The sequence below is a fragment of the Phaseolus vulgaris genome, chromosome 2 (genome assembly GCF_000499845.2).
Source record: "Phaseolus vulgaris cultivar G19833 chromosome 2, P. vulgaris v2.0, whole genome shotgun sequence".
Taxonomy (NCBI): domain Eukaryota; kingdom Viridiplantae; phylum Streptophyta; class Magnoliopsida; order Fabales; family Fabaceae; genus Phaseolus; species Phaseolus vulgaris.
In genome coordinates this window covers 3,521,912-3,534,617 of record NC_023758.2, presented here as the reverse complement: position 1 = coordinate 3,534,617, position 12,706 = coordinate 3,521,912, and positions in this window count along the sequence as shown.

Sequence of the window (12,706 nt, the reverse complement as noted above, 5' to 3'; positions counted from 1 at the left end):
TTGAAAATCTTAGTTCGACTAGAGATAAAATCAAATTATAATATATAAGCGAATCAAAATCTTTACTTACAAATGAATTTTAAAATATTAGTTAAATTTAAAGTTTATTTTTAAAAAATATAAAAATAGTGAATATGTTTGTGGGTAGATATTGATGGTTGCATTAAGAGTTTGATAATGGGTGAAAAATGATTAGACATAATGAAAATAGAAATATTTATATAGTACGAAAATACGTACCAAGCAAGGTGTCCTGCGAGAAATATATGAAGTTGAAAGATATTAAAAGAATGGTTATGTTATGATCACAATGGCAATGGCCTGAACGCGCAGTAAGAAAAAGTTGCATGCCAGTGATGGAAAGAGACAACAGAATTACTATTTCTAATGTCCTTTCAATATATATATATATATATTCATATTTATTTTTCATATTTATATGTCTCTATTTATTTTTCATTTTATTATTTTAATAAAAATAGTGATTTTTTTAATAATAATACGTTTACGCGCACATCATCTTCTGAGAGATAATATAACTATTTATGATATATAAAACAATGATAAATATGTGGTCGAGTTAGGTAATAATGACTTGTGATCCAAGTTTGGACAAAAATGTGATGTAACAAACAATATTTGAATAAGAAGAAGATAATGTTTTTTTAGTGTTTCTTCTCCTTAGTGTGGTTGAATTATGATTCCTGGTTGGAACTGTTGTCGACGACCATTGTGTCTGTCTGTGCAAACAGTGTGTCTACGGTAGAAAACAGTGTGTCTACGGTAGAAGAGAAAAGTCAGGAGAATCGTTAGAGATGGTGAAGAATGAGGTTGAAAGTTATTTCAAACGACAAGTTATTTTGTGGAAATTTCGAAACTCATGATATTTTACTGAGATTCTTAAACTCATGATATTTTTATGAAAATTATGATATTTGATAGTATATAAATGAGTTTAAATTTCGATTTTATAAGATTAAGTTAAATTTAAAATTCAATCTTTAATATGATATCAAATTCATCAACAAAAAGTAATTGATCACTATCGTTATCGAACTATTCATAAAGACCCATAAAGTATTTATTTGAGAAGTGAATTTAGGGTTTAGGGATACGAGGAAGAAGATTGAGCATTGATGAAAAGATAGAAGGTTTTCCATTTGGTGTGTTGAACACCGGCATTTCCAGCAGTGGGGCTCCACAAGATCCCAATGAAATTTGGTCAAAAGTAAAATAATGTGTTTTACTATGTCTTCTTTCAACTAATGACTCTCATAAATTCATAGTCAAATGTTGAACATTTTCTTAATCTATGTCTGTTGCATTGCAGCTGTTTCCCTCTCTTCTCCTCTTTCTTCATTATTCTTAATCAAATCAAGGCTCTATGTATTTCTTCCACTACTCTATCAGGATAATCTTTTTTATTTCAATTTCATCTCTATTCATTACAAAATTAAAATGGAAATCTTTACCCAATGTAAAATCACTCACTCCAATTCATTCTCACCATTATACATCTTCCCACTTTAAGTAAGCTCAAAATAGTTATTAGGGTAAATATTGCATATGAGGTATATGAGGTAAGAGTTTTTTTTTTTTTTTAAGTTTTATCACAATTTTATTATTAAAAGATGTTTCAGAAATTTTAAAGGAAAAAAATGTATATTTAAATTATTTTTAACTTAAATTCTTAAATAATGTAAGATTATTGGACATACTGGAACAATATATAAAAATAAAGGTGTTGTAGAAATTTGTCAAAAGATTTTGTATTGATTAGATCAAATCTTAATATATAAATGAATGCAAACATTACCTTATAAACTAAATTTGTAAAGTTGAATTAAATTTTAAAATTCACTTTTTTAAGATGATATAAGGTCATTTAGAATCTATCAAAATATTTTAAATTTATCATGTATCATCCGTTATCAGACTGATTGAACATACAAAATATGTTAAAAATCTCATAATAACTATAAAAAAAACAAATTCATAGTATATAATATATAAATAAATGCAATTTCACCTTAAGCTTGGAAATGTGAGTTCTTCAAACATAGAAATCATAAAATGAATTGGTTAATATTCTAAAATATTTTTTAAAATAATAGTTAAAATTGTTGGGACGATGGGGTGAAATTATTATAACAACTATTTTAACTTGCTTTGAATTGAATATTGGAGATTCCATGTAGGACCAATGTTACTTAGGGTGGGGCTCTGTTTTTGGCCTTAGGTTTATAAAATATTTTGAAGAATATTAAGGAATGTTTAAGAATCTTTGGTTAAAGTTAATTAAAATTTGACACTATTGTTGATAGTAAAGCAACCATTGTCGGTGGAACCAAAGCTTTTTTTTCCAGTCACTTAAAATTTTAAAAGAGCATCTAATTGACTAGATTATATAATTAATCTTCCTTTCACACCTTTTACAAGATGCTCACGCTTACATCACCAGAAAACAAGTACAAGATTTTTTTTTAAGGTTATATGTTGTTCTGAATTAAGTAGGAAACATAGTATCGAGTCAATCACCGAATATAAGATATTGTCTGTTTTGGAAATCTATGTTTCGTCACGATTTTATCTTTAAAAGGTATCTCCGTGAATTGGAAGAAAAACGAGTATATAAACTGTCATTGACCACTTGACCTCGACTTAATGTAAAACTATACTGAACGTTTTTTTTTTTCGACAAGAAAAAAAATATATGAGTCACTTCAAGGGTGGTTTAACCCCTATACATCTTGAACAACCTAACATTTAACTCAACAAAAACAACAACTCCTAACAAATAGCAAAACAAACATTTGACCAACCTAAAACAAATCACTTGTTTTTAATTAAAAACATGCAAACCAGGGAATCAAGACACCAACCACTACAAGAAAATCATGAAATAGAAACTAATATTTAGAGACCAAAATAATTAGTTACAATAGTAACTAAATTAGAGACCATTTTAGAAACTAAATTTTTGTTTGGAAATTAGTATATAATTAGCAACCAAGATTTTATAGACCAAATTTAGAAACTAAATAATTGGTAGTTAAAACCTTGGTTGCTAATTAGATACTAATTTAGAAATTATTTAACAATAATAGAAATTAATTTAGAAACCAATTTTTTTTAGTTTCTAAAATGGTCTCTAATTTAGTTACTATTATAACTAATTATTTTGGTCTCTAAAAATTGGTTTCTATTTCATGATTTTCTTGTAGTGAATTGAAAAGAAAAAACAAACTAAATAACTTTAGAGGTAACTCAGGACCAAACCTTCCTTTAATTGAGTTATGAAGAAGATTTTGGGAGTTATGAAGAAGATTTTGGAAGAACATGTTGTTTGTATAAAAAAGTTGGTGATTTTGTAGGAGATAATTATCCTAAAATTATGTTAATAAAGCAAAGATTAAGTGGATCCAAAATAAGATTGGCGAATCCTTTAAAAACAACTCTTTTATGGTTAAAACTTATCCATCGAAACTATTAATTATTGAGTTGACTAAACATTGAATTAGGAATGAAAAAGGAGAGAAATTTAACGCGGTGTTCGTATATATAAGTAGAATGAAAGTATGTGAGTTTTATGTGTGTGGCTAATGGTGAAAAGAAAGTGTGTATTAATTTATTGAACAAGGTTGTTGAATCTTAGCATGATCCAGCTGTTCCCAAACTCCATCTTCTTCTTCTTCTTCTTTGTATTCATTTTCTTGTTTAACCATGCAAAACAAAAACTACTGCTTCTGTCTAATCCAAGTATGAGACATTTGTTAGGTGTAGATATTGATTTCTATTGTGATACCAATTGTTTCCACCTTCAATGGGTAAATATTAGTTGCTTCCAAACATTTTTATAAAATATGAATTATGATTTGTTACAACACATAAATAGTTTTATAATAGAGGTTTTTGGATAATTTAAATATAATTTTTTTTAATCATTTGAAACGTTTTTTAACCTAATGAGGTTTTGAACTATAAAATTGACAATATCACGAATGGAGTGGTTAACCATAGTGATATCATCTCAATTTGAAGGTCGAAACAATGACGTGTATGTGATAATCGAAACGAAACGAGTTTCTAAAAGTTGAAACTTGTTTTTGTAAAAGACTTGTTCGGGTAAGTCTAATAGTCTCATATCCCTTAAAAATTTAAATATATCTTCTTATTTTAATTTTTAAAAACGTTTTTTAATGACAAAATCGCGAGAGATCTCTCAAATCCAAAACAAACAATACTTCAAATTATTTATATTAGTTTGATTTAATTTGATTATGAGTTGTAATGGATAATATTTTTATTTATTAATTGTCATTCACTACTAGAAAATCATCAAATAGAAACCAATTCTAGAAACTACAAATCATTACTTGCTATATTGACTAAATTATATACTATTTTAGAGACTAAAAATATTATTGATTTCTAAATTAGTTTTTATTATTGATAAATAATTTATAAATTAGTATCTAATTAGCTAACAAAGATTTTATTTAAGTGATTGTCGATCGAAATACTCCTGTGTAATTATTAGTTTTAAGTGTAAGTTTATTTCTAAATATATAACTATGTGAATATATAATATTAGTCATTATAATGTTTTAATTATAAATTTAGTTTCTATTTTTTTAAAATTAAACTATTTTTATCCACTGTTAATATTTTTTTTCCTCTGTTTTTTAAGTGTCACATTTAAAAAAAATGAAAATATGCATTAAAGTATCAATTGGTTTCCCTAAAGAACCTTAAACAAGGTTTAAAAAAAGATGCAGAGTGAATAATTCAATAACTGTTAGTAGAAATGCTAATATATCTACCAAAACATTAAAATAACAAATATTAAAGTTAATTGTGAAATCTACTATTAATACTTACAGTAATTTATACAGTTATTACTTACACGTGCCTAATATTTCTTGTAATTAATTGGATCATGTATTAACATTTGATAAAAATTAGTTTAATTTTTAAAAATTAGAAAACTAAATTCGAAATTAAAATTCTATACATTCAAATTTTATATTGACAAAAAATTAAAACGCACTCAGTTTTTATGATAAATTTTATTTTTTTTTAGTTTAATTTTAGGAAAATTATTCCATCATATTACTTTTGTCCATTGAAATTGAAATAAACTATGCTGAGTTCTTTTTTTTTTTTTTTTAAAAAGGACACTAAACCTGATAGATAATGTTGTAAAATACATAAATGAAAATAACGCCTAAAGCAATTATATATAAATTAAAACTACATATCTCATTAATTAAAAATATTAATTTAATTTGTTAAATTTATTGATTTAAAATAAATTAAAACATATAAATATTTACTGGTTTACCATTAAATTAAAAGGAAAAAATTAAGTAAATTGAATATATTTGTTTGACATTAAAAGAAAGTAAATGGTGAATATATATATATGTAACATTCATTATCTATATAAATAAATATATTTAAAAAATTCATTTTAATAAAATGAACACTTTTTTTTCATTTTATTTGAACCCATTTATCAATTTCATTATCAATGAGAGTTGTACTTTTTTTTTATTGTTTTCCTTCTAATATAAAATATTTACCGTCATTTTTTAATTTTTTTCCCTTTAAATAATATAAACAAAACTTTATTTAATAAGACTAAGTTCAAAAAATATTTAAAATTTATCATCCTATAATAAACTTAAAAAAAAACTTAAAAATTATTTAAAAAATGACAAAAAAAATGTTACACATGTCCTAATTTACTAATGGTGATGTAATTAAATTTATCCTTAAGTGATATTTATTTTTCCTGGTTCCTTCTATAATCCTAAACAATGAAGTGTAATCTTAAACAATTTTCATTCTAAGAATCATTAAGTTTTAATTTTCTTTGTTTGGTTTAAAGTGTCGCATTACTCTAAAATATTCTTTATAACTTTTACTTTTGATGAAAGAATATTACAAGTCTCATACTATAATTGATATTTTATTTGGTTGGATGATGTTTTCAATTAAAATAAAATATTCTTTTGATTTAGATTTTTATTTAAAATTCACAATTTTAAAATTTACGTCATATAATTACAAATAGATTTTATATTATTCATCATAAAATATTAGTGTTAACTCTTCTGATAACTCTCGAAACTAGAACAAATTATACCACATTAATTTTAAATTTAATACAAACAACTATTTTATAAAGCAAACTTATACAAGAGAGAATACTCTATTAAAAAGTATTATTTAAATGTTTAGATGAATATTAATATCAATAAATTAAGTAAACATTAGTTATTATAATGTATTTGAATTTTTTTTTATCATCAAGAAAAAATAAATAAATGTGACTCACTTAAGGTAGTCAAACCCTTATACACAACACCAACCAGAGACACCCTAACACACAAGGCTATCACAAGAGATATCTCCCCTCAAAGACACCAAAAAACATCCAACCAGACCACTACAAGAAAATCAATTTTTAAAGAACAAAATAATTAGTTGCAATAGTAACTAAATTAGAGACCATTCTATAAACTAAAAAAAAATGGTTTCTAAATTAGTTTTTATTATTGTTAAATAGTTTCTAAATTGGTATCTAATTAGCAACCAAGGTTTTAGAAACTAAATAATTGGTAGTTAAAACCTTGGTTGCTAATTAGATACCAATTTAGAAACTATTTAACAATAATAGAAACTAATTTAGAAACCAATTTTTTATTTAGTTTCTAAAATAGTCTATAATTTAGTCACTATTGTAACTAATTATTGGTCTCTAAAAATTGGTTTCTATTTCATGATTTTCTTGTAGTGACTTAAACCTTTCATAAGTTTTTAATTGAATGCATACAAATCAGAAGTTCTAGACACCAATTCGAGAAGGAGAAGCCCATAGAAGACAACTTTAATGTGATTCAAGACCAAATCTTTAATTGAGTCAAGTAAAAAATTTCAGAATGATCAATCACTCCTCCACCGCCGTATATTTATATAAAATGTACATTATAAAAAATTAGACTGAAAAGATGATATTTATAAATGATATGATGAGTTAACTATATGCATGCACAGGCATAATGAAATGTGGTAATTTGTTGTAGTCCACTAAATTGAGTGGGTTTATTCACGTTGGCTTCACTTGTACCATAATATCCACAAACTTAAAAGTTGACATTATTAGAAACCAACAACACAAGGCAATTAGTTGTGTTCATCATTTGAAGCATACATTATTAATTATTGGAAGTCCTTTTTTAGATTATTTTGAGGTTAGGTGTTGTCTTTTTTCCAAATCAAATTCATACATTTGTAAATGCGTGAAAGAGGATTTGTGCTTCTTCGCTCCACTTTATATGGACCAGAAAATCAAACGCGCTTTTTCTCACAACAATGCTTCACTTTAACTTCTCACAATTTTTTTTAATGGATAATAACATAATCAATTCCATAAGATATTTTCCCATTTTCTTCTTTAGTTTATGGATATGTTTAGAAATCAAAATGATGAGAAATTTGTTGAAAAAGGACAAGTTCGTTACAACTTAATTGAAACTTATTACTAATTTAAAGCAATTTACCATAAAGAAATTTTATAGTATATATATATATATATATATATATATATATATATATATATATATATATATATATATATATATAAGATTAAGTTAGGTTTAAAGATCACTTCTTAATATGAGAAATATTTAGAGTCCATCACAATGAGAGTTTGTTTGATTTAATAGGTCATCTGCTATCGAACCATCACCCATAATATATAGTCTCACGTACGAGTTGGAGATGAGTGTGCGTTAGAGATCCTAAATCGATTAAAAGTAAAGAACTTTCATAATATATAAATGAGTGCAAACTCACTTTATGAATTTATAAAATTTATAAAATTTAGTTAGAGTTAAAGTTTACATTAATACTTACAATTGTTTACTAAAGTAGTTGATAAGAGTAAATTGATAAAAATAATATGTTTATATGATATTTTAAAATAATTTTAATCTCACTTTTATGGATGAAAACATTTTTTAGTTTTCTAGTTAACTTTGATTTGTTATATTTTTTTATTAAAATAAACTATGTTAATCCTATTTTTTAGATTTAATTGTTCTTGTACATTATGCATTCTTCTATTAATCTTGCTCTCTTTCATGTTTTTCACACGACATTGTTAACTTGTACTTATAAATTTTTTAGAATTTAAAATAAATAAAAGATGATTATTAAATATTTATCCTTTAATCAATTATTATTATATAAATATTTAATTTATACAATTATATGTAATTTAATCGAATTGCATCGGATTTAAGTGGGACCACACTAAATTTAATTTGATTTTTACGCATATATCCATGTTTATGTTGGATACGGTTAGGTAAAATAGTAATCAAAATTAATTAAATTATTATTGCATAAAAAATAAATTCCGATAGGAAGTGTTTAATTGTTATTTGAATTTTGAAAATATAATGAAAAGGATTAAATATTTTAAGCTATAATTACTTCTAAAAAAGTTTAATTTCACTGATATTCAATCTAATTTGTTTTTCACATAAGGGTGATGTAGTCATTTTATAAATACATCAATCAATTTTATTTTACTTTATAATATCAATAAAATGAGTCTTAATTTTTTGTTATTTTTTTTATATTTCTCTTAATTTAAACAATATTACCTCCCACTTCCTTTTTCTTTCATTTTTTTCCCTTTACCTCGTTCTTATTTTTTAATCCAAACTTAACCTAAACCAAAAGTGAAAAAGTTCAATCCACTATAAAAAGGGAAAAAGGGAAGTCTTTGGATCTTATAAGGCTCATTTGGACTTTGAATGAGTCAATCTCATATATCTATTTAAAATAATAATAATAATAATTTAATTTTTTTTATCAAAAATAAATAAATAGAATAAGAAAAGACACTTCAGGATGTCACAATCCTTATACAAAATTTGACCAAAAGTCAAACTATTCAACACCTAACTAATAAAAATTCTGTCAGACTCTATAATCATCAAACCAAGCATCAAAAACACATACAGAAAAATAAAGGGAGAATCACAACAAAACACTAAAACAACAACTCTGAGAAGATCCTAACCTTCTTTTTCTTCAAAATATGAAATTTTACCAGCACACTGAACCAAGCTTAGCCAAACGAGAGTCAGAAGACTCTTTCCAAAACGTTAAAAGACTACTAGCACATAAACCTGCACAAGAAAACACAACATACATTTCTAGACACATAGATAAAAAACGGATCACAAACCTTTTTCTTTAAATACTTCATACAACACATAAGGTTCAAACACGAATAAAAAAAAAAAAAAAAGTCAGTTAATCTTTACAATAAGAGTTAAAAAAAAGTCATTGCCCTACGTGCATCCTATTGTATGGCCATGAGTGATTTGTTTTAGGTTTCATGGTTTCACGTGGGATAGATATTGGGTAGAACCCATCTCTTTTATGATGATGATGATGGAACATTATCTATAATGATGCATAACATCAAAATTTAAACATTTTTTAACAGAAATAGTGACTCCATTCACTGACCTAATCTTTAGCAAACCCTGATTAGGTGAAGTTTAGTGATAAAAAAATAGTTGAATAAAAAAGAAATGAAATGAAATGATGTTGTGTAAATAGTAGGTTATACTAGGTCAATTCATACATGAAGAGTGGTCTTTAATACGAGGATGCGTGTTCTTCTCTAGCTGCCAAGCATAAAACCACACCACCTCAATAGAATACGAAAAAAAGTTAAAAATAGTTTCTTCCACCTTTTCATCCACAATCATTCACATTTATACAATTTTGCTTCTATGCTCATTTATTTGTAACATTATTTATCAATCAGAACTTAAGCATTTTTTTTCTTCAATAACATATATATACGGAAACAAGTAATATAAAAAATTAATAAATAAAAACTAATTTTAAAAATTAAAATAATTAATTATGGATTGACTAAATTATATGCCATCATTTTATAAATTAAAAAATTATTGATATATGAAGTAATTTTTACTATTCATAAAAATTTATAAATTAGTTTATATATTGATATTTAACATTAGTTATCAAGTTTTAGCTACTAACTATTTTATATTCTAAATTAGTCTCTATTAATCTTTTAAAAACGAAATTAGAATCTGTACTGATAGGTCAAAACCGAGAGGTTAAGCCGAAAGCTAATACCGAAATAACCTTTCGGTTATAGCAATAAATATATAAAATAAAACTAAAACATATATATAACAAAACCCAAATTTACATAAGAAACCTGCGTTAGGGGGTGCGTAAATAATAAAACAGTGTAGAAAGAAAGTCTAAAGGTAAAGTGAAAAGTCTATTAAGGAAATTGTATAAATAGGAGGTCAACATAAGAGGTAAGTAAGAGTGATTTTTGTCTAATGAACATTAAACTATTTATGACTTTGGCATCGGAGCGCCTTGCAGGTACAACCCCCATCTGTGTGAAGGAGAAGCCGAGAGCACCTAGCTTGAGGAAAAGCTGAGAGCACCCAACGTGAGGAGAAGCCGAGAACTCCTAGCTTGAGGAGAAGCCAAGAGCACCCAACGTGAGGAGAAACCAAGAACATCCTGCTCTAGTAGAGGTCGAGAGTACCCAGCCTAAGAAGAAATCGAGAGAGCCCAGCCCATGATGCAGTTTTATTGTAAGAACAAAATCTAAAATATTAATATTAATAATTAAAATTTTGTACCTAATTTAAATAACAATTTTAAAATTATTTTATGTATTTTTATTAATAATAAAAAACACACTAAATATCAATAATTATGTAATTTTATAAAACTGCATCTAATTTAGTTCTATAGTAACTAATAATGGTTGTCTTTAAATTTAGTTATTATTTAATTATTATTTTTTGTGTAGGATCAAATTTTCCTATATAAATATATTGTCTAGTCGTTATTATTGAGTAAAGGTATATTTTGTATTAACCTAATTCTATTAATTTATTAAGAAAAAAATCGAAGAAAAATATTAAAATTTAAAGAATAAAATCTAATTATTTATTATTAACAAATATATTTAACTTTAATTAATATCTATGGAAGAATTTGATTAATAAATTTTAGTGTCTTTATGTTCACAAATATATATTTTATCCATTAAACTTAATTCTCACATAAGAAATCTGAACTCAATACTATTTTTTTTTTTCTTTAAAAGATTGCATTAATACTATTTTCGTCTACTCTTTTAAAAATGTATATCTTCTCTGTTTGATATTTTTAGGAATTACTTATCTCAAGACAAATAATGTCTGCTTTCATAGCTTTTATATTGTTATAAACAATTAAGAGTTTATTTAATTTATTATGTTTGTTTGATGAATGTTTTATCAGTTGGGTTTGGAAAGATTATATTTTTTTTAAATATTTAATATAATTAAATTCAATTGATTTCATTTCAATTATTTTGTTTTTAAATTATTTGTTTATATAAACACAATTTGAATAATTTTTTATTTAAATAAAATATATTAATCATTATTAAATAAAAACAATTATTAATATTCAAGAATATTAATATTGGTGAATTTTTTAGTTAATCTTAATTGATGTTGATTTTTGATAAAAGTTTGTTAATATTTTTGTTAATTAAAATTGACTGTTTCTTCTTAGTTGATGTCAGTCAAGATTGTTCTCAACTATGTTGATAATAATGGACAACAACAATTGAGATTATCTTTATGACATTGTTGGGTTGAAATATTATTTTTTTGATTTTTCAATTATTGTTGAATTATTTTTTTTAGAGTTTATATTGAAAAAAAATGTTAATTAAAGTTAAACTCACTCTTAATATAGTATAAAATATATATATATAATTATTATGTAAAGATTTATTGCTATTATCATATCATCCACTATTTTAGTTCTATTAAATTGTTTATAAATATATGTATTCTTATATATAAAATAATTAATATTGATTTTAACCAAATCCATATTGATAAAGTAATTTTAATTACCAAGATTCAAAATTTTTGGTGAATCTACTGGACAATCAAATATATTATTATTTTATTATTATTAAAAGGATTAAAAATGAAAAGTAGAAAAAAATTAATGTGAAACTAAATCTTAAAACAAAATATTTAAATACACATTTATCCCTTAATTTATAAAGATTCATTTTAAAGACAAAATCGTGATAGATATGACCTCCAAAATAAATAATATTTCAAGATATAATGGAACAATAAATACCATACTTATTTCGGAACAATATTTTATTATGAAAAGTGTAAACCTATATTACCATTTCTTTAATAATATTAATAGGAGATAGCAAAATTATAAAATAATATGAAGTATACATATGTATGAAGATATAATCTGAAAGTAGAAGTGAAGTGTGCCTCTAAAGTTTTTATCCACAAGAAAATGTAAGTATCTCCAATTAAACAAATATGTAGATGCCCAAGCTGATCTAAGATTTCCATAACTTTATATAAGATTTTACCAATTTTGAATTGTGATTGGAAAAAAGCATTGCCACCTAAGTTTTCAAAACGCGTCCCAAACAGTCACTCTTCTCACTTCATTTTCAACCTCAAAAAGTTTACACACAAACACACACACATGTCACCTCCTCCTCCATCATCATCTTCCCATTTTCACTTTCCAATCTCAACACAAACAAAAATCTTCACCATTCCCTCATTATTTA